The sequence below is a fragment of the Camellia sinensis genome, chromosome 6 (genome assembly GCF_055761805.1).
Source record: "Camellia sinensis isolate YWXY chromosome 6, ASM5576180v1, whole genome shotgun sequence".
NCBI classification, from domain to species: Eukaryota; Viridiplantae; Streptophyta; class Magnoliopsida; order Ericales; family Theaceae; genus Camellia; species Camellia sinensis.
This window is the reverse complement of record NC_138966.1, coordinates 194284315-194309054: the sequence shown is the minus strand read 5'-3', so window position 1 is coordinate 194309054 and position 24740 is coordinate 194284315. Positions and strand designations below refer to the sequence as shown.

The 24740-nt window shown below is 33.4% G+C and overlaps 1 protein-coding gene and 1 pseudogene across 2 annotated transcripts in view; both read right to left on the bottom strand.

The window, feature by feature from the left end:
* Positions 1–57: 57 nt before the first annotated feature.
* Positions 58–8156, bottom strand: LOC145793129 (GTP-binding protein OBGC, chloroplastic-like; annotated as a pseudogene). The gene is made up of 5 exons (XR_014333735.1): positions 6875–8156; positions 5842–6115; positions 5284–5572; positions 4779–4938; positions 58–480 (listed from the first exon to the last, which is right to left on the bottom strand). The product of XR_014333735.1 is annotated as a GTP-binding protein OBGC, chloroplastic-like (transcript).
* Positions 5308–24740, bottom strand: part of LOC145789200 (mannosyl-oligosaccharide glucosidase GCS1-like) — a 37978-nt gene continuing 18545 nt past the window's right edge. The window contains exon 8 of the mRNA XM_082875774.1: positions 5308–5520. The gene's annotated coding sequence lies outside the window, so the exon portion shown is untranslated. The remainder of the gene's footprint in view (positions 5521–24740) is intronic.

Here is a 24740-nt window from a genome sequence, read left to right as displayed (position 1 = left end):
CTGAATTATGAAAATACCAGCTACTTGAATATGGACAAGAATAAAAAAGAAACAAAAGTCAAAATCAATGAGATTTAGTAAATCACTATTATACCAAGTCTAAACCATATAATCCAACAGGAAAGACTCTTCGAAGAAAAATTAGGTCATGAGTTGGGTCATGTATATAAGGCTTATAAGTCATGAATTTGATCTGCATTGCACATAAGGAAAAAAAGGGGTGTCCACAAACTTGACTAGGTTTAACCAGGTCCATAGCCTAGTTCGAGAATAAAGGAATTTAACACCATTGGGAAAAAAACTACAAGATATAACTGGTAAGTACTTGCATTTACAATATCCTTTGCATTTTTGACAGCCCGTTCAACAAGTTTGGGCTTTATAGAAGCCAATCCATTAGGCTCTTGAAGTTTTCTTTCAAGGAACTTCACCAAAGCCGCAGCCTTGTTTGTTGTCAATGGCCCATCGGGGTGAGGTAACCTACAGAAAAAGCATCATATTGTGAACAAAAGGCTTAAATTTCAAGTGATTTTTTTTATATAAAATTATACAAGTTATAGATTAATGGAGAATTCAGTAGGGAATTTCTTCTTATTTAGGTTATTGAGTTGGGTACTTGGAAATTTGAGGAGGGGATGAAAAAATAAGAATTGGGTTGTGCCATATTAATCAAATAAATATTATGCGAAAACATACAATAACCGACATGATACTCGAACAATATGCTTGATCTATTCCATCTAATTGGGGGCAAAGTCTGAATTTTCAATTCAACACTCTTTCTCATGAAATTCACCTAAGATACAATAATAGTCTCATAATTCAAGGTAGAGAGTTCTAAGTTTTGGTATGAATTAGTGAAAGGGATCAAAGAATGAATTCAGATTAGTCTGAGAGGTTGCAATGAGAGAGTAGTTGAGTAGGGTACTTGGAAATTTGAGGAGGAGGGTACTTGGAAATTTGAGGAGGGGATGAAAAAAATAAAAATTGGGTTGTACCATATTAATGAAACTCAATGCGAAAACATCCAATAACCCACATGATATTTTTGAGAGGGAGTTTTTTTAGTATGTCTGCATGTTCTTTAAATTTTCATCTATTTATGCTGCAAGATAATCTTGTCATATGTCTATTACTTTCATATACCCTTGTGGCAATATTAGTTGTTTTGCAGACTGTGGCACTAATAACTATTTTTTAGATGATAGCACTAATAGCATCTTGATTGGTTGTTATGGGTTGGGGTGATTAGGATTTTATTTGTTAGGTGTGTTCTGTCACGGAATTGTCAAAGGGGGAGATTGTTAGATTTTTGTAACTGGCAATTCCGTTTGACAAAACTTTTTTCAATTATAATTTTATTCGCTCTTATATTTCAATGAGGATGTGAGTATTTAGTTGTGAATCCAATCTGAGTTGTGCCTATGCAGAGTAGCTTGTGATCTTGATCCTTTCATTTTTGCCACTTCGCTGAAGCAAAAAGCAAAAATACTGTTGAAGTTGTTTGACCGCTTGAGCAGTCATTTGTGCGTTCCAGCAAAGAAAAGAATCTCTTAGTACTTTTACAAAACACCTAAATTTCTAGGAAGAAAGTTTTACTGCTCGAGTGGTGAATGTTGCGCTCGAACGGTCAGCCTATATGTTTTGCACCACCTTTACTCACACCGCTTGAGTGGTGAAGTGTGCTCTCGAGCGATCTTCGTGATCTAATTTTCTATAAAGTGAGCTATTTGTTATTTTTAGGGTTTGAGCCGTCCAGATTTTCAAAGAGGAAGAAAAAACAAAGTATTTTATATTGGATGGTGCTTTAAGAATGCTTTCTTGATGATTTAAGACTAATCAATGGATCTGTAGGTTTTGTGTGTTTTCTTTAATTCACAAATGAGAGAGTTGTTCTTCGATGAATTTCAGAGAATTTGGGCCTAAAATTTTGGTAGATTCCGGAGTGGCTCGCCGTCGTGAATTCGATATCCGCGTTGTAGATTCAACGTTGGGCAAGCCAATTCTGAGGTGAAGACGGTAGTGGAAGAGGCATATTGGAGTTGGTTAAATTCGGGTGTGGATTCGCTAGATAATTGAGGATCCACATATGTAGTTCCTTTTTATTTTCTTAGTGGATTGTTTTGTGACTTTGGCCCGTAATTTTTTTTATCACAATTGGAGGCGCTCCAATTGTGATTTTTCCACGTTAAATCGGTGTGTTGATTTGTTTTTGATTATTTAATTGGGATTGTTCTTCGTTATTTAAAAGTGAAACGTAATCACAAATCAATATCTAAGGGATTTTAATTTTTTCAATATTCAAACAATATGCTTTATCTATTCCATCTAATTAGGGTAAAGTCAGAATTTGCAGTTCAAGACTCAGTAAAATTCTCATGAAAGTCATCGAAGATACAATAATAGTCTCATAATTCCATGAATAGGGAGTGAAAGAGATTGCAAAATGAATTCAGATTAGTCTGAGAGGTTGTAATGATGATTAATAAACTAAATTGATTTTTTTTTTTGTTTTTTAACTAAAGATTTATAAGAAAGTAGTTGAGTTGGGTACTTGGAAATTTGAGGAGGGGATGAAAAAAAAAAAGAATTGGGTTGTGCCATATTAATCAAATACAAAGCAAAAACATACAGTAACCCACAAGATATTTAAGCAATATGCTTAATCTATTCCATGTGATTGGGGGTAAAGTCTAAATTTTCAGTTCAATCAAGACCCAGTAAAATTCTCATGAAATTCATCAAAAATACAACAATAGTCTCATAATTCCATGAGTAGAGAGTGAAACAGATTGTTGAATGAATTCAGATTAGTCTTATAAGTTGCAATAACAATTAATTAATAAACTAAATAGATTTTTTGAAAAAAAAAAAAAAAAACTAAAGATATAAGAGAGAGAGAGAGAGAGACCTGGGTTGTTAAAATCGCGGTTCAATATTTTTTTTTATATAAAATCTATACACTTTTTCAATACTTCTTCCGTCTCAAAATATTAGTCCCTTATTTTATTTTTTATTGTTCTAAAATATTATTCACTTTTTAAAAATCAAAGACTAAAATAATATTTATTTTTTATTTTTCCCTTCTTTTAAATTAAGGGTAAATTACAAACACTTCTTTAGGTTTGATTAAAATACAAATCGCCTCTCTATGGTTCTGAAAATTACATCCCACCCTCCGAGGTTTCTAATTTCATAACAAATCGCCAATTTTATTAATAAATTATTTAGTCAATTAACGATTTTTAATCATATTAGAAATATGTTTTAATTAATAATTTAGGTAATTTTATTCATGTATAGGAGATCAATTATGAATTTTATTTTTTTAATTAATTCTGTTAAATAAAAAATTCTAATAAGGAAGTATTTGTAATTTTTTAAATCAGAGGGAACAATCTGTATTTTAAGCAAATCTCGAAGGATGTATTTATAATTTATCCTTAAATTAATTAATACCACAAAAAATATAATTATGACAATTAATATTCTCTAAAAAAATATACTCTCAAAAAACAATTTTCAAAAATTAATTTTTTAAGGTAAAATAATTATACTATAAAAAAATTAAATTTCCCAAAACAAAACTATATTATTTTTAAACGAAGTGAGTATATTTTTTCTAACATTTCAATTTTAACAAGTGATGTTCCTTATCATATTTATTGATCTACAACACTGTTTATTGTATTATTTCAAAGAAAATAATTAAAGCCTACACCTATAGCCTACACCTATTTGTAGAGGGCATTGGAGATCTAAAAGGTGAGATTGAAACACGGTTTATTCTCTCAACCAAACTCGGTATATACACCCATTTAAAAAAAACTCTGCATATACCTCTCTCTCTCTCCCCCTCTCTCCCTCCTTTATACCTTCGATGACCAACGTTCCAGCTGCTTCTTGCCGACCGACTCCACTGCAGTTCTTCTTCCTCCATTCTTTGACAAGTGCTAGGTCTTCTCAACTCCACCACATAGTTCCCTTTCATCCAAACAGCCCAGTATCTATCTCCTCTCTCCACACCAAATATTTTCCAACCTCAAGCCCAACAATTGCATTACCGACGGCAGACCCAGAGCCATCCTCACTGATTACGGAGTAATGGATGTATGAATAGATGTGAACCTGTTCATGAAATTGCCAATCAAATTTAGATATACCCAAATTCTGTAAGTAATATTTGAATTTAATGGATATCTCGTATGTGCTATTATTTTTTTTTTTTTTTGTATATATGCTTCATATTTTTACCCAAAATCTTGATCGAATTTATTTTGCATCTGGACTTGTTTGATTTTGATAGACGGTTTCATCTCACACCAAAACGCGATTTTCTCTCTTAAGAATTGCGTTTCTCCCACAAAATCGTCACCTACTATAACGATTCCTGCTACTAAGGGTAATATCAAAACCAGGAATGTTCACAAAATTAATGTTTTGTGTAGATCACACCAAATATTATTAGTGAATTTTTACTCAATCAAAATGAATAATCCAACATGATCCAAAGACCCAGTTTCAGGCAACATATTTTTGTTCAAAGCTGGGTTGTGCATGCCTAAATCTGATAGAACATGAGCTATGAAACTCAGTATGAGGAATACGAAAAATGCATTCAGTATCATGAGCTATGCACTGATAATTTGCAATTTGCAAGTATAAATCTGACAGAACAAGACAGGAAGAATCACCACAAGACAATGACAGCAAGAAAAGAGGAGAAAGGGTATAAAGGCAATAGCTATAAATGCAGGTAATGTGCAATGTACACATACCGCCAGTTTGTCATTTGAACAAAACGTTGTAACCCAGATCCAACTACATGCCACGTATTAGTACTGCTTTCATGAGAGATCTCAAACTCATTAATAGGGGCAGTTCGCTGCTTCTGCACCATATCAGCCACATGGTTCAAGTTTACTGGATTATTCCAACCTGTCAGACACCCAAAGGCAACACAAAAGAAGTAGAAGATTGTAAATGTATATAAACAAATATATACATATATACCCCTATATGTAATGTTTTGATTGTCTCATCTGTTCTCTCTCTCTCTCTCTCTCTCTCACACACACACACACACACACACACACACTCACACACACACATAATAAAATCATAAATAAATCCCACAATCACAGCAAAGGACAACCCCAATGCATATTGATACTCTTTATTGGTATCGTTAGAAATGTGCACATAAGCACATGCACATTAGATGCACATATAAATAGATATACACAATGCATTCTAATGAAGAAAATAAGATAAATTTCCAACCTTCTTCCTTATTGTCTTCCATTCTTTTTCGTACAAGCTCATAGGCAGCACAGGTCACTTCATGAGTAGCCTCTCTCATAACAGCACTCATGCAAAAAGGTTCAATGCCACGAGCTTGCAAGTTTTCCTTGAATGATACCCACCTTTCAGATGCCTCCAGAAGATCCATTTTGTTGTAGGCAACTAAATACGGCTTTTCAGCAAGTTCAGGATTGAACAGTTCTAGCTCAAGACGAACTGCATCAAATTCATAGTCAGGTTGCTGTGATGAACCATCAACAACATGTACCTAAGGTTCCATATTGATAATAGTTCTATTAGTCCGAAAAAGAATTGGCCCAAGCAAATCCACAAATAAAATAGAAGTAGAATAACTCTACATCTGAAGTAAGAATAAAAGCTCTAGTTTCACAATCTCACAAAATAACATTGTGTGGCGAATTTCAAAAGCAAGAAACAAAATGTACAGCTATGACATCTTTCTTCAGTAATTACTCTATAAAGCAATGCTATTTCAAAATCTTAGTGAGCAAGCACAATTTATGAGAGGGTTTATACCAAAGCAGAACATCTTTCTGTGTGCCGGAGAAACTCATGGCCTAAACCAAAACCTCGGTGTGCTCCTTCAAGTAAACCTGGGAGATCAGCTACGACCATTGTAGAATCATAGTCAAATGAAACAACACCGAGATTTGGAAGTAAAGTTGTAAAGGGATAGTTTGCAATAGCTGGCTGAGCAGAACTAATAACACTAAGAAGTGTGCTTTTCCCTGCATTTGGAGCACCTATTATTCCAACATCAGCTACCAACTTTAGGTCTAACTCCAACCACCTGGTCAAAATGCTCACAAAATAATTAATAACAAAATTGAAAGACTTCCACTAACCATGGAAATTAGCTCTGAATAACCTTAAAAAGAAAAAAAAAGCTCATGCCCAATGCACAAAGCTCCAGCTTATAACAAAGTCCAAGACTGAGAGAGGTAGTAGCTAGACAACCTTCCCCCCATTTCTTATGAAGAGACTATTCTTGAGGCCCCTTATTCATAAATACACCAACCATGAATGTTACCGCTAAAACTTGGATGAATTGGTATCCCGGGCATGTATTAACAACTTATTAATTCCACAAGTGAGTCTCACTATCAAAATCTTGGTGATCTAAAACTTTGTATCTCCAAATGCAGTGCCACTTGGAATAGGAGATATTGCAATTGTGACCCATCTGACCCCCTAAAATGGTCAGACTCTTGTATACTTAATTGTAAAAATATAAATTAGTGAACTCAGAATATGAGCTATAATAATAGACTTTGCTGCACTTTGTACAACAGTTATTTATTTATTTATTGACAAGCAAAATAGTAACTATTTTAATGCACAGCGAAGGCATCAACCATCTACACACGCATGTACCAGCAAAAGAAACAACCGAACTAAACAGAACAAAACCCTATACTCTCAACAAGGATGTACAAATCAAATAAAAAATCCACGAAACCATTTCCGAGTGTTAAAATCAATATATGCAATTACCTATTTCAAATTTTTAAAAATCTGAACAAACAATTTAAGAACTTGAAAGACTCACAATTCTGGGCCCTCCTCTCCAATCTCTGCAATCTTTGGCACCTTGTTCGTCCCCGACTTAAAAGAAGCATTGCCTCTCCCTCCTCTTCCACCTGGCAACAACAATGCCCTCTGCCCCGGATACAACAACTCCAAAAGCACCTCCCCTTGCTCTCCATCCATGGCAGCCTCCCTAATAACCGTCCCCGGTGCCACCTTCACCACAACATCCTCTCCCTTCGCCCCATTCTGCTTCTTCCCCTGCCCATGGCTACCCCTCCCTGCCCTGAAATGAATGTTCTGTCGAAACGGCAATAACGAATTCATCGACCCATCAACTTCCACATACACATTTCCACCCCTCCCTCCGTCGCCACCGGATGGTCCCCCAAACGGCACGTACTTTTCTCGCCGGAACGCCACCACCCCATTCCCGCCATCACCGGCCTTAACAAAAATCTTCGCTCTGTCAAAGCATCTCATCACCGCCAGCACTCCTTTCTCCTTCTCCTTCAATTCCATCCCCACCAACCACATCCCCAGCTTCTCCACCCTCAAACCCTAACATTTCACCACCATAGTCCTCCTCCTCCTCCTCCTCCTCATTATCATCGTCTTCGAATTCAGAATCAGAATTCACCTCGAACAATTCGAACTTTCCGTAAGAAAGCCCTAGATTTTCATCAAACAACTCTTCTTGACTCGATTCGTCGTTTTCAATCTTTCGAGTTGAAATATTCAATTCGGATAGCTTGACCTCGGTTGAGGAGTGGAGAGTGGAGAGAAAGAAGTCGTCTTTGGGAGGGAGGCGGGTGTAGGTGGTGGCGGCATCGCCGCCAAAGACGGAGGAGAGAGGCGGCGGCGGCGGAGGGTGGAAGTCACGGGAGGTGGTGCGAGTAATGCGATGGTGGTGGTTAGGGTTTGATTTGCAGAGGTTTCTGGGGAGGGGGTTGCGAGGGTTTGGAGTATTGCGAGCTAGGGCTTGTGGAGATATGTATATAGATAGAGATGAAGCCATTGTTGAATTCTCTCTACTGTTTTGTGATTCTCAAAGTCCCCAGTTTTTTTGCAGAGCCAGCATGGAGAGGAATTAGTGGATATAGGGGTTACGTGTCTTTGGCCACGTGTCGGGATTTATTTTCGATCAATTACACAAATAGTCCTTAAAAAATACTTCGGTGACCTTCGACAAAATTTTTATAAATTAGTTTTTGTTTATTTTTAAAAAAATATAAATTACAAATGTATTTGATTTAAATAGAATATTTTAAAAATATAAATTAAAAAATTTATTTATTCATACCTAAAATATTTATATTTATTTTTTATTATTTATGATAATAGGATTATACACATTATAATTAAAAAAAATTAATTAAAAATTTTATTTGAAAAAAAAAATTTAGTCAAATTTTGAAATTTCTATTTAAAAACTAACGTAAATTCATTTTTTGAGTTTACGTTTTTTTCTCAAATTTATAAATTGAGACAACCATTTATAAACCAAAAAAATTATCTAACAAGTTTTTATGATAGTTGTTAAAATTTTTGTAAATATAAACTGAAAACTGAAAATGAAATAATTACCAAACATGCCTATTTCGTTTTGATCTTAATTTTTCATTTATAATAAGGGAAGGGTTTAGGGTGTTTGGATATGTAAGGTACATATTATATGCATTTGTGTAAAGTTTTATAAATATACATAAGTTGTTTCATAAAATCACACAAATTTTTACAAATATACATAAGTTATAATTTCTTAAATTTTTGTAAGTTAAATATTTATAAAAATTTACACGATTTTATAAGATAATTTACGTATATTTATAAGAATTTACGTAAATATATATGATATATATTTACATACATAAGAATTGTCCTTATAAAAAATACAATTATATTCTTTAATGTCTAAAATATAGTTGATGTAAATATTCATAGTCTAACAATAATTTAAGAAAATATTACATTTGATTAATATGTGATTTTTAAGAAATTGATATGAAATTAAATAGTTCAAAATAAAATAAGTTATATATTTTATGCATTATTTGGGTAATTTATCTTTCATTTTAACAAACGAATGATTTGAGAATTGTTTTTTTAGAATTTTTTTTATTTTTTAAGCAAAACAAGTTAATATGTAATGGTAATAGTTTATTTAACTATATAAAAATAAAACAATAATTAGGGTATATAATTTGTTTTTCTTAATAACTTTTTATTTTTGTATTACATACAGTATTGCACCATTGAGATTTTCTTAAAATACAGATTGTCCCTTATGACTTTTTATTAATAAATTATTAAATCAATTAATAATTTTTAATAATGTGAAAAAATATATTTTAATTAACAATCCTAGCAATTTTATTACTGTATAGCAGAGAGTAAAAATTTTCTTTTTTTCATAAATTCTACTAAATAAAAAATTTATTATTTCCAAAATTACAAGAGAGAATCCGTATTATTTTAATCAGGATTTATTTGTAATTTATCTTAAGGCTGCCAAACCGCTTCAAAATATTTTTATAAAATACATATACATATCTATATATATAAAGAATCACTTAACTGATTGGGATTTGTATTTTTTTTTTCAATTTTGCCCATTTATTTTGAATAATTTACTAATAGTGGCCTATATATTGAGTGAAGTTTTTTTTCGTAATTATGCAAATATTCTTGGTCAATTATGTAACAATTTTTTAGTAATTACGCAAACATTCTTGGTCAATTATGAAATATAAATATTTTATTTTTTTAACAAATTACAAATACACCCATAAGGTTTATTTAAAATATAAATCGGTCTTAAAATACTATAAATTACAACTACATTTATTATAAATTTTAATTGGGTAAATTACATTGACACCCCCTGCGGTTTATGTTTATTACAGTTTCTCCCATCACCTTTAGAAAATCACATTTCCCTCCCTGATGTTTAAAGTTTTATTACAGATTACCCCTTGAAGTTTAAAATTTCATAACAGTTCCCCCCTCATCGTAATGATCATCATACATAAAATTAAATTCATAGGGTGTCAGTATAATTTTCCAAATGTAAAGGGATAAACTGTAATAAACATAAACCTCAGGGGGTGTCAATGTAATTGACCCATTTTAATTTAACACAATAATCAAGAAGAAAAAAAAAACTATTTTCCTATATAATAATAAATTATCAAAATTTTTTATTGAAAAGTATTTCTTATATTATTAAAAATCGTTAATTGACTTAATAATTTATTTATTAACAAAATAGTTAACCGAAAAATACTTTTCATATCATTAAAAATTGTTAATTTACTTAATGATTTACTTATTAATAAAATTGGTCATTTGTTATGTTAGTATGATTTATGTATTAATAAAATTAGTTATGTGTATATATATGTGTGTGTGTGTATTTTCTTCTACTTCTTTATTAGTTTAGTGAATTATCTTAGTAGTTTTTTTTTTTTTTTTTTTTAAATGAGACAATTATCTTAGTATTTGTTTAAGATTTATCTATTGAGAGAAGCTTACCCATTATAATTTTTTTTTTTTTATAATAAATTTGGAAGGAATACATCATTAGGTGTATAATAAATCAAAAAATAATACATATCATACTACATAATTCTATCATATATCTAATGATTTATTCTATTTAATCTCATATAATAACATTTCAATTTTAAAAAAATTATCAAAATATAAAACTTAAACATACTATAATAATAACCCGTTTCAAATTCGGATATTTGATTGAAAGGTACAGTTAAGATTTATTATGATTTCTATTTTAATAATTTAAATAGTTTATTTTTGTAAAGTCTTTCACATGTATAATTCATACCAAAAAAAAAAAAAAAATTAATATGATAATTGTAATTTGTCTAATTTATTCAATTTGTCATTAAATTTTTTTTTTTAAAAAGAGAGGCAATTCATCAATTTTTGTTTACCACAAATGCGGTAAATTGAACCAACCATGAGTATCAAATCAGTTTAATTTTTATATGAATGATATATACCAAAAAAAAAAAAAAATTATTCTAATTATCAAAATTAAATATTTAATGGGCCCTACCGACTTGAACTGCACCTTTCAATTCAATCTAGTATATATATATCTATCTATATTATTATATATGTGAGAATATGACTTGGTATCTAATAGTGTAGTGGTTTCTTCTTCCGTTAAGTGGCAAACTTTTTTATCCTAAAATAAAAAAATATTATTTAAAGGCGTGAGCAAGATTTGAACCCAAGATTTTAAGTTTTATTAGGTTTCGTTTGGAAAGTGAGTTAGCATTTTGGCTTTGTTAGCTATTTTAGCTTTGGGCTAAAAAGTCTCGTTTGGGAAGAGCTTTTGATTTTTTTGGCTTTTTTGATTTTTTTGAGAGAGAAAGAATGTAATAATTATAGATTGGAAGTAATATTTTGTCTTATTAGACTTAAAGGCCTATTTTGTTTTTTGTAGTTAAAATAGCCAAAAAAGCCCCAAACTTAGCTTCCCAAACGAAACCTAAGAACACAATTACCATTTAGACAACATACATTTTATAATATTAATTTCTTTAATATTTATTTGAGTAAATTATAAATACACCCCCTGAGGTTTGCTATATGGCCTTCGGGTTTGTACCTAAAATAATTTGGGCCGACATAATTTCTAGAGCCTCAGCTCAAAAAAAAACCTAACTACTGAATGAACTTAGAACCTACTAAATAAATTAAACAACAATTTAGGCCAAGAAAATTTCTAGGGCCCCAGAACAAAATAGTTGACTAAATACAAATAATGAACCTGCCACTTATTTGGTTTTGATCTAAAAATTTATTTTCAGAATTTTTTTATTTTAAAATTTGAAAGTTAATTTGGTTATAAAAAAAAAATAAAAAATAAAAAAAATGATATTTAAGAATTTATTTTTGTCAAACCATTTTTTTTTTTAATGTCAAAAAAATTGTTTGAAAGTTTATTTTTGGTCTTACCGCTACTAGTGTCATCTTTATGTCCAAATGATGACATCACTTATAAATCAGTTTGACACATTTATGACTCTAGCACGTATCAGTATTAGCCCTTGCCTATTATCTCATAGACGGTCACTACCTTTTTACCGTCACTCCTTTTTAAAAATAATAAATTGTATTTTCATTCGTAGATATATATTGTTTTTCACTGTACCTACCCTAATCACTACATTATTTGTCTTTTCTTACTTTGGTCCAATTTCTAACTTCTGAGGGAAACTTTGAAATTTTTAAAATTAACTTTCCTACCTTGATCACTTGGAGACCTTTGTTTTCGCACTTCAAAATAGATGGGTCATGGTAGGCGGTAAATGGAAGTGTTCTATAATGGAGGGTTGCATGTTGAGGTGGTCTATAGTGGAGGATTTGGTACAAATTTAGGTGAACTTGACCCATGGGGGATTTTCCGTCACAGAAGTATAACATTTGTTACAATTTGTACCAAAGTGAAAAGAATCTGTATCGAGAACAAAGTGAGAAACTGTGAATGTGTAATTAAGCATTTTAAAAAATACAAATCATGCCCTAATCTATGAAGAAATTATTTATGTAAGTAATATCATAATAAAGTATAATTATTATTTGAAAATAGGCTAACATACTTTAATATGAAGATTTAATTATTTTATTACAGTTAAAAGAGGAAATATCATTTTCCCCATCAAAGTATCACTCAAAAATTAATTTAACCTATGTTATTTTAATAATATTAATTTTTACACGTAAATTATTTGATTTTGGATTAATTTTGGATTCATTATCGGATCGATCTAATTTTTTGTGTGAATAATATACACAAAGCGCATGACAAAATAAAGGATTTTAGATCTTATTCCAAGAAATCCATTAAACAGTCACCTTATAGTCAAATGTCATATAAGGAAATTCAAAATTTCACATCAAAGTGAAAGGCTCGGTCATCACCTCCTCAACACTTTTCCATAAAATCAAATTCCCTCTAAAGTAAAAAACCTAAGGATTTCTGTCTAATAAAAAACTTTCCATAATTTCAAAAATTCTACTCGGGTTTACTTTCACAATTCTTTCCTCCCAAGGAGCTCTCGATCTTATTCCAAGTATCTACTCAAACAATTGTCTTCATAGGCAAATGTCTTCCTAGGGGATTCCGAATTTTATTCAAAATGGAAGATTTGGTCACCACTTCCTTATCTACCATTTTTCATTAAGGTCGAAATTCCCCCTAAGGTCAATGACTTACAGATTTTTATTCGATCAAACACCTTCCATAATCTCCAAGGCACTACTTAAGTTGGAAAGTTCCTTTTTTTTTTTAGAAGTTATTCTTTAATAACATGTTTTCTTGGGGATTTAAATTTTAAAAAGTCAATCATTCTTTTCTTTTTCCTCTTCTTCTTTGATCACTAAGGTAAGAACCCAAATTCAAACTCAAATTCTTTAAAATTGGGAAACCACCCACCTAATTTACTACTGATTACTAAAATCATGATCAAAATATGAATCACTGCGTAAGTTGAACCACCAAATCTTTGTAACTACATCATTGCCCCCAAACAACTCGGATTGCCACAGAATCAGATCACTACCACGTCAGACTCCCCAGAGTTTGGGAATGAAATCACTGTCTTTCTAGTTGTTAGATCGCTGGAATCAAATTAAATCAAATCAAATCATTTCCAAAATATCACATAAGAACATAATTTGCATTCATGCCTATTTGGGGGGTAGGGTTGCCCTGGCCTAATTTAGAAGTCAGACCAAGGATTTGCTAAATCATTCAAAGAGGCAATAATACAATCCTCGAAAGGAGGGTATCCTGCCCTAGTTTAGAAGTTGCTAATGCTCTATCCATGCAAAAGGAGGCAAGTTTGGTCAATAAAGGGCACATCAGTTGTTACTATCAATATACCACTCCTTCCACAAGGGAATGATCAAACAGTACTAGTAGCATAGTCTCATGCTTGCCTTATTGACATAACATAACCCACGAATAGTGTCCAGGATACTATGCAACAAACCCGAGGATAGGTGAATGAAACCAATCAATTTTGTTTAACACTTACCATTGGATCTCGAAGTCATCGTCATCACCCATTGGGTGATAGTTGCCCGACCAAGGGAATTCTGAGGAATTTAAAGGATTCCTACCAGAGTGATCAATCTAAACAATTGTCTTTCCATTACTTATTGTTTCCCGAAATGTGCCTCAATTTATTTTTAAAAGTGCGTGATCAAATTTCAACTTCTATTTTTTACCAAATCCTTTTTCAAAATAAAGTGCAGCCTTTTTTTTTTTCTCTTTAAAATTTCAATGTTTCCCAATCCGCTTTTTTTTCCGAAAGTTTTGGGGAGTTCGAATTTTATTCCAAGGAATCAACCAAACGATCACCCGTTAGCCAAATATCTTGTACAGGAACCAAAATTTTATTCGAAATGAGAGACTCGGTCATTACTTCCTTGTCTAACATTTCTCCATAAAATTAAGGTTCCCTCAAAGTCAGCGGCCCAAATGTTTTTACCTGATAAAAAGAACATTCCATAATTTCAAAACTCTTTTCAAATTTTATTTTCAAAAAATTTCCAAAGAATTTTAGATCTTATTCCAAGAAATCAATCAAACAATCACCTTATAGTCAAATGTCTTCTAAGGAAATTCAAAATTTCACTTCAAAGTGAAAGACTCGGTCATCACCTCCTCATCAACACTTTTCCATAAAATCAAATTCCCTCTAAAGTCAAAAACCTAAGGATTTCTGTCTGATCAAAAACTTTCCATAATTTCTAAAATTCTACTCGTGTTTCTTTCACAATTCTTTCCTCCCAAGGAGCTCTCGATCTTATTCCAAGTATCTAATCAAACAATTGTCTCCTTAGTCAAATGTCTTTCTAGGGGATTTCGAATTTTATTCAAAACTGAGGATTTGGTCACCACTTCCTTATCTACCATTTTTCATAAAAGTCGAAATTCCACCTAAAGTCAATGACTTGAAGATTTTTATTCGATCAAACACCTTCCATATTCTCCGAGGCTCAACTTAAGTTAGAAAGTTCCTTTTTTCTATTTTTTAGAAGTTAATTCTTTAATAACATGTTTTCTTGGGGATTTAAATTTTAAAAAGCCAGTCGTTCTTTTCTTTTTCCTCTTCTTCGTTGATCACTAAGGTAAGAACCCAAATTCAAACTCAAATTCTTTAAAATTGGGAAACCACCCACCTAATTTACTACTGATTACTAAAATCATGATCAAAATATGAATCACTGCCTAAACTGAAACCCCAAATCTTTGTAACTGCATCATTGCCCCCAAACAACTCGGATTGCCACAGAATCAAATCGCTGCCACGTCAGACTCCCCACACCTTGGGAATGAAATCACTGTCTTTCTCGTTGTTAGATCGCTGGAATCAAATTAAATCAAATCAAATCATTTCAAAAATATCACATGAGCACAAAATTTGCGTTCATGCCTATTTGGGGGCCAGGGTTGTCCTGTCCTAATTTAGAAGTCAGACCTAGGATTCACTAAATCATTCAAAGAGGCAATAATACAATCCTGGAAAGGAGGGTGTCCTGCCCAACTTTCGAAGCTGCGAATGCTCTCTCCATGCAAAAGGAGGCAAGTTTGATCACAAAAGGGCACATCAGTTGTAACTATCAATATACCACTCCTTCCACAAGGGAATGATCAAACAGTACTAGCATAGTCTCATGCTTGCCTTATTGACATAACATAACCCACGAATAGTGTCCGGGATACTATGCAACAAACCCGAGGATAGGTGAATGAAACCAGTCAATTTTGTTTAACACTCACCATTGGATCTCGAAGTCATCGTCATCACCCATTGGGTGATAGTTGCCCGACCAAGGGAATTCTGAGGAATTTAAAGGATTCCTACCAGAGTGATCAATCTAAACAATTGTCTTTCCATTACTTATTGTTTCCCGAAATGTGCCTTAATTTATTTTTAAAAGTGCGTGATCAAATTTCAACTTTTATTTTTTACAAAATCCTTTTTCAAAATAAAGTGCAGCTTTTTTTTTCTCTCTTTAAAATTTCAATGTTTCCCAATCCGCTTTTTTTTCCGAAAGTTTTGGGGAGTTCGAATTTTATTCCAAGGAATCAACCAAACGATCACCCGTTAGCCAAATATCTTGTACAGGAACCAAAATTTTATTCGAAATGAGAGACTCGGTCATTACTTCCTTGTCTAACATTTCTCCATAAAATTAAGGTTCCCTCAAAGTCAGCGGCCCAAATGTTTTTACCTGATAAAAAGAACTTTCCATAATTTCAAAACTCTTTTCAAATTTTATTTTCAAAAAATTCCCAAAGAATTTTAGATCTTATTCCAAGAAATCAATCAAACAATCACCTTATAGTCAAATGTCTTCCAAGGAAATTCAAAATTTCACTTCAAAGTGAAAGACTCGGTCATCACCTCCTCATCAACACTTTTCCATAAAATCAAATTCCCTCTAAAGTCAAAAACCTAAGGATTTCTGTCTGATAAAAAACTTTCCATAATTTCTAAAATTCTACTCGTGTTTTCTTTCACAATTCTTTCCTCCCAAGGAGCTCTCGATCGTATTCCAAGTATCTAATCAAACAATTGTCTCCTCAGTCAAATGTCTTTCTAGGGGATTTCGAATTTTATTCAAAACTGAGGATTTGGCCACCACTTCCTTATCTACCATTTTTCATAAAAGTCGAAATTCCACCTGAAGTCAATGACTTGAAGATTTTTATTCGATCAAACACCTTCCATATTCTCCGAGGCTCAACTTCAGTTAGAAAGTTCCTTTTTTCTTTTTTTTAGAGGTTAATTCTTTAATAACATGTTTTCTTGGGGATTTAAATTTTAAAAAGCCAGTCGTTCTTTTCTTTTTCCTCTTCTTCTTTGATCACTAAGGTAAGAACCCAAATTCAAACTCAAATTCTTTAAAATTGGGAAACCACCCACCTAATTTACTACTGATTACTAAAATCATGATCAAAATATGAATCACTGCCTCAACTGAAACCCCAAATCTTTGTAACTGCATCATTGCCCCCAAACAACTCGGATTGCCACAGAATCAAATCGCTGCCACGTCAGACTCCCCACACCTTGGGAATGAAATCACTGTCTTTCTCGTTGTTAGATCGCTGGAATCAAATTAAATCAAATCAAATCATTTCAAAAATATCACATGAGCACAAAATTTGCGTTCATGCCTATTTGGGGGCCAGGGTTGTCCTGTCCTAATTTAGAAGTCAGACCTAGGATTCACTAAATCATTCAAAGAGGCAATAATACAATCCTGGAAAGGAGGGTGTCCTGCCCAACTTTCGAAGCTGCGAATGCTCTCTCCATGCAAAAGGAGGCAAGTTTGATCACAAAAGGGCACATCAGTTGTAACTATCAATATACCACTCCTTCCACAAGGGAATGATCAAACAGTACTAGTAGCATAGTCTCATGCTTGCCTTATTGACATAACATAACCCACGAATAGTGTCCGGGATACTATGCAACAAACCCGAGGATAGGTGAATGAAACCAGTCAATTTTGTTTAACACTCACCATTGGATCTCGAAGTCATCGTCATCACCCATTGGGTGATAGTTGCCCGACCAAGGGAATTCTGAGGAATTTAAAGGATTCCTACCAGAGTGATCAATCTAAACAATTGTCTTTCCATTACTTATTGTTTCCCGAAATGTGCCTCAATTTATTTTTAAAAGTGCGTGATCAAATTTCAACTTTTATTTTTTACAAAATCCTTTTTCAAAATAAAGTGCAGCTTTTTTTTTTCTCTCTTTAAAATTTCAATGTTTCCCAATCCGCTTTTTTTTCCGAAAGTTTTGGGGAGTTCGAATTTTATTCCAAGGAATCAACCAAACGATCACCCGTTAGCCAAATATCTTGTACAGGAACCAAAATTTTATTCGAAATGAGAGACTCGGTCATTACTTCCTTGTCTAACATTTCTCCATAAAATTAAGGTTCCCTCAAAGTCAGCGGCCCAAATGTTTTTACCTGATAAAAAGAACTTTCCAAAATTTCAAAACTCTTTTCAAATTTTATTTTCAAAAAATTCCCAAAGAATTTTAGATCTTATTCCAAGAAATCAATCAAACAATCACCTTATAGTCAAATGTCTTCCAAGGAAATTCAAAATTTCACTTCAAAGTGAAAGACTCGGTCATCACCTCCTCATCAACACTTTTCCATAAAATCAAATTCCCTCTAAAGTCAAAAACCTAAGGATTTCTGTCTGATCAAAAACTTTCCATAATTTCTAAAATTCTACTCGTGTTTTCTTTCACAATTCTTTCCTCCCAAGGAGCTCTCGATCTTATTCCAAGTATCTAATCAAACAATTGTCTCCTCAGTCAAATGTCTTTCTAGGGGATTTCGAATTTTATTCAAAACTGAGGATTTGGTCACCACTTCCTTATCTACCATTTTTCATAAAAGTCGAAATTCCCCCTAAAGTCAATGACTTGAAGATTTTTATTCGATCAAACACCTTCCATATTCTCCGAGGCTCAACTTCAGTTAGAAAGTTCCTTTTTTCTATTTTTTAGAGGTTAATTCTTTAATAACATGTTTTCTTGGGGATTTAAATTTTAAAAAGCCAGTCGTTCTTTTCTTTTTCCTCTTCTTCTTTGATCACTAAGGTAAGAACCCAAATTCAAACTCAAATTCTTTAAAATTGGGAAACCACCCACCTAATTTACTACTGATTACTAAAATCATGATCAAAATATGAATCACTGCCTCAACTGAAACCCCAAATCTTTGTAACTGCATCATTGCCCCCAAACAACTCGGATTGCCACAGAATCAAATCGCTGCCACGTCAGACTCCCCACACCTTGGGAATGAAATCACTGTCTTTCTCGTTGTTAGATCGCTGGAATCAAATTAAATCAAATCAAATCATTTCAAAAATATCACATGAGCACAAAATTTGCGTTCATGCCTATTTGGGGGCAAGGGTTCTCCTGTCCTAATTTAGAAGTCAGACCTAGGATTCACTAAATCATTCAAAGAGGCAATAATACAATCCTGGAAAGGAGGGTGTCCTGCCCAACTTTCGAAGCTGCGAATGCTCTCTCCATGCAAAAGGAGGCAAGTTTGATCACAAAAGGGCACATCAGTTGTAACTATCAATATACCACTCCTTCCACAAGGGAATGATCAAACAGTACTAGTAGCATAGTCTCATGCTTGCCCTATTGACATAACATAACCCACGAATAGTGTCCGGGATACTATGCAACAAACCCGAGGATAGGTGAATGAAACCAGTCAATTTTGTTTAACACTCACCATTGGATCTCGAAGTCATCGTCATCACCCATTGGGTGATAGTTGCCCGACCAAGGGAATTCTGAGGAATTTAAAGGATTCCTACCAGAGTGATCAATCTAAACAATTGTCTTTCCATTACTTATTGTTTCCCGAAATGTGCCTCAATTTATTTTTAAAAGTGCGTGATCAAATTTCAACTTTTATTTTTTACAAAATCCTTTTTCAAAATAAAGTGCAGCTTTTTTTTTTCTCTCTTTAAAATTTCAATGTTTCCCAATCCGCTTTTTTTTCCGAAAGTTTTGGGGAGTTCGAATTTTATTCCAAGGAATCAACCAAACGATCACCCGTTAGCCAAATATCTTGTACAGGAACCAAAATTTTATTCGAAATGAGAGACTCGGTCATTACTTCCTTGTCTAACATTTCTCCATAAAATTAAGGTTCCCTCAAAGTCAGCGGCCCAAATGTTTTTACCTGATAAAAAGAACTTTCCAAAATTTCAAAACTCTTTTCAAATTTTATTTTCAAAAAATTCCCAAAGAATTTTAGATCTTATTCCAAGAAATCAATCAAACAATCACCTTATAGTCAAATGTCTTCCAAGGAAATTCAAAATTTCACTTCAAAGTGAAAGACTCGGTCATCACCTCCTCATCAACACTTTTCCATAAAATCAAATTCCCTCTAAAGTCAAAAACCTAAGGATTTCTGTCCGATCAAAAACTTTCCATAATTTCTAAAATTCTACTCGTGTTTTCTTTCACAATTCTTTCCTCCCAAGGAGCTCTCGATCTTATTCCAAGTATCTAATCAAACAATTGTCTCCTCAGTCAAATGTCTTTCTAGGGGATTTCGAATTTTATTCAAAACTGAGGATTTGGTCACCACTTCCTTATCTACCATTTTTCATAAAAGTCGAAATTCCCCCTAAAGTCAATGACTTGAAGATTTTTATTCGATCAAACACCTTCCATATTCTCCGAGGCTCAACTTCAGTTAGAAAGTTCCTTTTTTCTTTTTTTTAGAGGTTAATTCTTTAATAACATGTTTTCTTGGGGATTTAAATTTTAAAAAGCCAGTCGTTCTTTTCTTTTTCCTCTTCTTCTTTGATCACTAAGGTAAGAACCCAAATTCAAACTCAAATTCTTTAAAATTGGGAAACCACCCACCTAATTTACTACTGATTACTAAAATCATGATCAAAATATGAATCACTGCCTCAACTGAAACCCCAAATCTTTGTAACTGCATCATTGCCCCCAAACAACTCGGATTGCCACAGAATCAAATCGCTGCCACGTCAGACTCCCCACACCTTGGGAATGAAATCACTGTCTTTCTCGTTGTTAGATCGCTGGAATCAAATTAAATCAAATCAAATCATTTCAAAAATATCACATGAGCACAAAATTTGCGTTCATGCCTATTTGGGGGCAAGGGTTGTCCTGTCCTAATTTAGAAGTCAGACCTAGGATTCACTAAATCATTCAAAGAGGCAATAATACAATCCTGGAAAGGAGGGTGTCCTGCCCAACTTTCGAAGCTGCGAATGCTCTCTCCATGCAAAAGGAGGCAAGTTTGATCACAAAAGGGCACATCAGTTGTAACTATCAATATACCACTCCTTCCACAAGGGAATGATCAAACAGTACTAGTAGCATAGTCTCATGCTTGCCTTATTGACATAACATAACCCACGAATAGTGTCCGGGATACTATGCAACAAACCCGAGGATAGGTGAATGAAACCAGTCAATTTTGTTTAACACTCACCATTGGATCTCGAAGTCATCGTCATCACCCATTGGGTGATAGTTGCCCGACCAAGGGAATTCTGAGGAATTTAAAGGATTCCTACCAGAGTGATCAATCTAAACAATTGTCTTTCCATTACTTATTGTTTCCCGAAATGTGCCTCAATTTATTTTTAAAAGTGCGTGATCAAATTTCAACTTTTATTTTTTACAAAATCCTTTTTCAAAATAAAGTGCAGCTTTTTTTTTTCTCTTTAAAATTTCAATGTTTCCCAATCCGCTTTTTTTTCCGAAAGTTTTGGGGAGTTCGAATTTTATTCCAAGGAATCAACCAAACGATCACCCGTTAGCCAAATATCTTGTACAGGAACCAAAATTTTATTCGAAATGAGAGACTCGGTCATTACTTCCTTGTCTAACATTTCTCCATAAAATTAAGGTTCCCTCAAAGTCAGCGGCCCAAATGTTTTTACCTGATAAAAAGAACTTTCCATAATTTCAAAACTCTATTCAAATTTTATTTTCAAAAAATTCCCAAAGAATTTTAGATCTTATTCCAAGAAATCAATCAAACAATCACCTTATAGTCAAATGTCTTCCAAGGAAATTCAAAATTTCACTTCAAAGTGAAAGACTCGGTCATCACCTCCTCATCAACACTTTTCCATAAAATCAAATTCCCTCTAAAGTCAAAAACCTAAGGATTTCTGTCTGATCAAAAACTTTCCATAATTTCTAAAATTCTACTCGTGTTTTCTTTCACAATTCTTTCCTCCCAAGGAGCTCTCGATCTTATTCCAAGTATCTAATCAAACAATTGTCTCCTCAGTCAAATGTCTTTCTAGGGGATTTCGAATTTTATTCAAAACTGAGGATTTGGTCACCACTTCCTTATCTACCATTTTTCATAAAAGTCGAAATTCCCCCTAAAGTCAATGACTTGAAGATTTTTATTCGATCAAACACCTTCCATATTCTCCGAGGCTCAACTTCAGTTAGAAAGTTCCTTTTTTCTATTTTTTAGAGGTTAATTCTTTAATAACATGTTTTCTTGGGGATTTAAATTTTAAAAAGCCAGTCGTTCTTTTCTTTTTCCTCTTCTTCTTTGATCACTAAGGTAAGAACCCAAATTCAAACTCAAATTCTTTAAAATTGGGAAACCACCCACCTAATTTACTACTGATTACTAAAATCATGATCAAAATATGAATCACTGCCTAAACTGAAACCCCAAATCTTTGTAACTGCATCATTGCCCCCAAACAACTCGGATTGCCACAGAATCAAATCGCTGCCACGTCAGACTCCCCACACCTTGGGAATGAAATCACTGTCTTTCTCGTTGTTAGATCGCTGGAATCAAATTAAATCAAATCAAATCATTTCAAAAATATCACATGAGCACAAAATTTGCGTTCATGCCTATTTGGGGGCCAGGGTTGTCCTGTCCTAATTTAGAAGTCAGACCTAGGATTCACTAAATCATTCAAAGAGGCAATAATACAATCCTGGAAAGGAGGGTGTCCTGCCCAACTTTCGAAGCTGCGAATGCTCTCTCCATGCAAAAGGAGGCAAGTTTGATCACAAAAGGGCACATCAGTTGTAACTATCAATATACCACTCCTTCCACAAGGGAATGATCAAACAGTACTAGTAGCATAGTCTCATGCTTGCCTTATTGACATAACATAACCCACGAATAGTGTCCGGGATACTATGCAACAAACCCGAGGATAGGTGAATGAAACCAGTCAATTTTGTTTAACACTCACCATTGGATCTCGAAGTCATCGTCATCACCCATTGGGTGATAGTTGCCCGACCAAGGGAATTCTGAGGAATTTAAAGGATTCCTACCAGAGTGATCAATCTAAACAATTGTCTTTCCATTACTTATTGTTTCCCGAAATGTGCCTCAATTTATTTTTAAAAGTGCGTGATCAAATTTCAACTTTTATTTTTTACAAAATCCTTTTTCAAAATAAAGTGCAGCTTTTTTTTTTTTTCTTTAAAATTTCAATGTTTCCCAATCCGCTTTTTTTTCCGAAAGTTTTGGGGAGTTCGAATTTTATTCCAAGGAATCAACCAAACGATCACCCGTTAGCCAAATATCTTGTACAGGAACCAAAATTTTATTCGAAATGAGAGACTCGGTCATTACTTCCTTGTCTAACATTTCTCCATAAAATTAAGGTTCCCTCAAAGTCAGCGGCCCAAATGTTTTTACCTGATAAAAAGAACTTTCCATAATTTCAAAACTCTTTTCAAATTTTATTTTCAAAAAATTTCCAAAGAATTTTAGATCTTATTCCAAGAAATCAATCAAACAATCACCTTATAGTCAAATGTCTTCCAAGGAAATTCAAAATTTCACTTCAAAGTGAAAGACTCGGTCATCACCTCCTCATCAACACTTTTCCATAAAATCAAATTCCCTCTAAAGTCAAAAACCTAAGGATTTCTGTCTGATCAAAAACTTTCCATAATTTCTAAAATTCTACTCGTGTTTTCTTTCACAATTCTTTCCTCCCAAGGAGCTCTCGATCTTATTCCAAGTATCTAATCAAACAATTGTCTCCTTAGTCAAATGTCTTTCTAGGGGATTTCGAATTTTATTCAAAACTGAGGATTTGGTCACCACTTCCTTATCTACCATTTTTCATAAAAGTCGAAATTCCCCCTAAAGTCAATGACTTGAAGATTTTTATTCGATCAAACACCTTCCATATTCTCCGAGGCTCAACTTCAGTTAGAAAGTTCCTTTTTTCTTTTTTTTAGAAGTTAATTCTTTAATAACATGTTTTCTTGGGGATTTAAATTTTAAAAAGCCAGTCGTTCTTTTCTTTTTAATCTTCTTCTTTGATCACTAAGGTAAGAACCCAAATTCAAACTCAAATTCTTTAAAATTGGGAAACCACCCACCTAATTTACTACTGATTACTAAAATCATGATCAAAATATGAATCACTGCCTCAACTGAAACCCCAAATCTTTGTAACTGCATCATTGCCCCCAAACAACTCGGATTGCCACAGAATCAAATCGCTGCCACGTCAGACTCCCCACACCTTGGGAATGAAATCACTGTCTTTCTCGTTGTTAGATCGCTGGAATCAAATTAAATCAAATCAAATCTTTTCAAAAATATCACATGAGCACAAAATTTGCGTTCATGCCTATTTGGGGGCCAGGGTTGTCCTGTCCTAATTTAGAAGTCAGACCTAGGATTCACTAAATCATTCAAAGAGGCAATAATACAATCCTGGAAAGGAGGGTGTCCTGCCCAACTTTCGAAGCTGCGAATGCTCTCTCCATGCAAAAGGAGGCAAGTTTGATCACAAAAGGGCACATCAGTTGTAACTATCAATATACCACTCCTTCCACAAGGGAATGATCAAACAGTACTAGTAGCATAGTCTCATGCTTGCCTTATTGACATAACATAACCCACGAATAGTGTCCGGGATACTATGCAACAAACCCGAGGATAGGTGAATGAAACCAGTCAATTTTGTTTAACACTCACCATTGGATCTCGAAGTCATCGTCATCACCCATTGGGTGATAGTTGCCCGACCAAGGGAATTCTGAGGAATTTAAAGGATTCCTACCAGAGTGATCAATCTAAACAATTGTCTTTCCATTACTTATTGTTTCCCGAAATGTGCCTCAATTTATTTTTAAAAGTGCGTGATCAAATTTCAACTTTTATTTTTTACAAAATCCTTTTTCAAAATAAAGTGCAGCTTTTTTTTTTCTCTCTTTAAAATTTCAATGTTTCCCAATCCGCTTTTTTTTCCGAAAGTTTTGGGGAGTTCG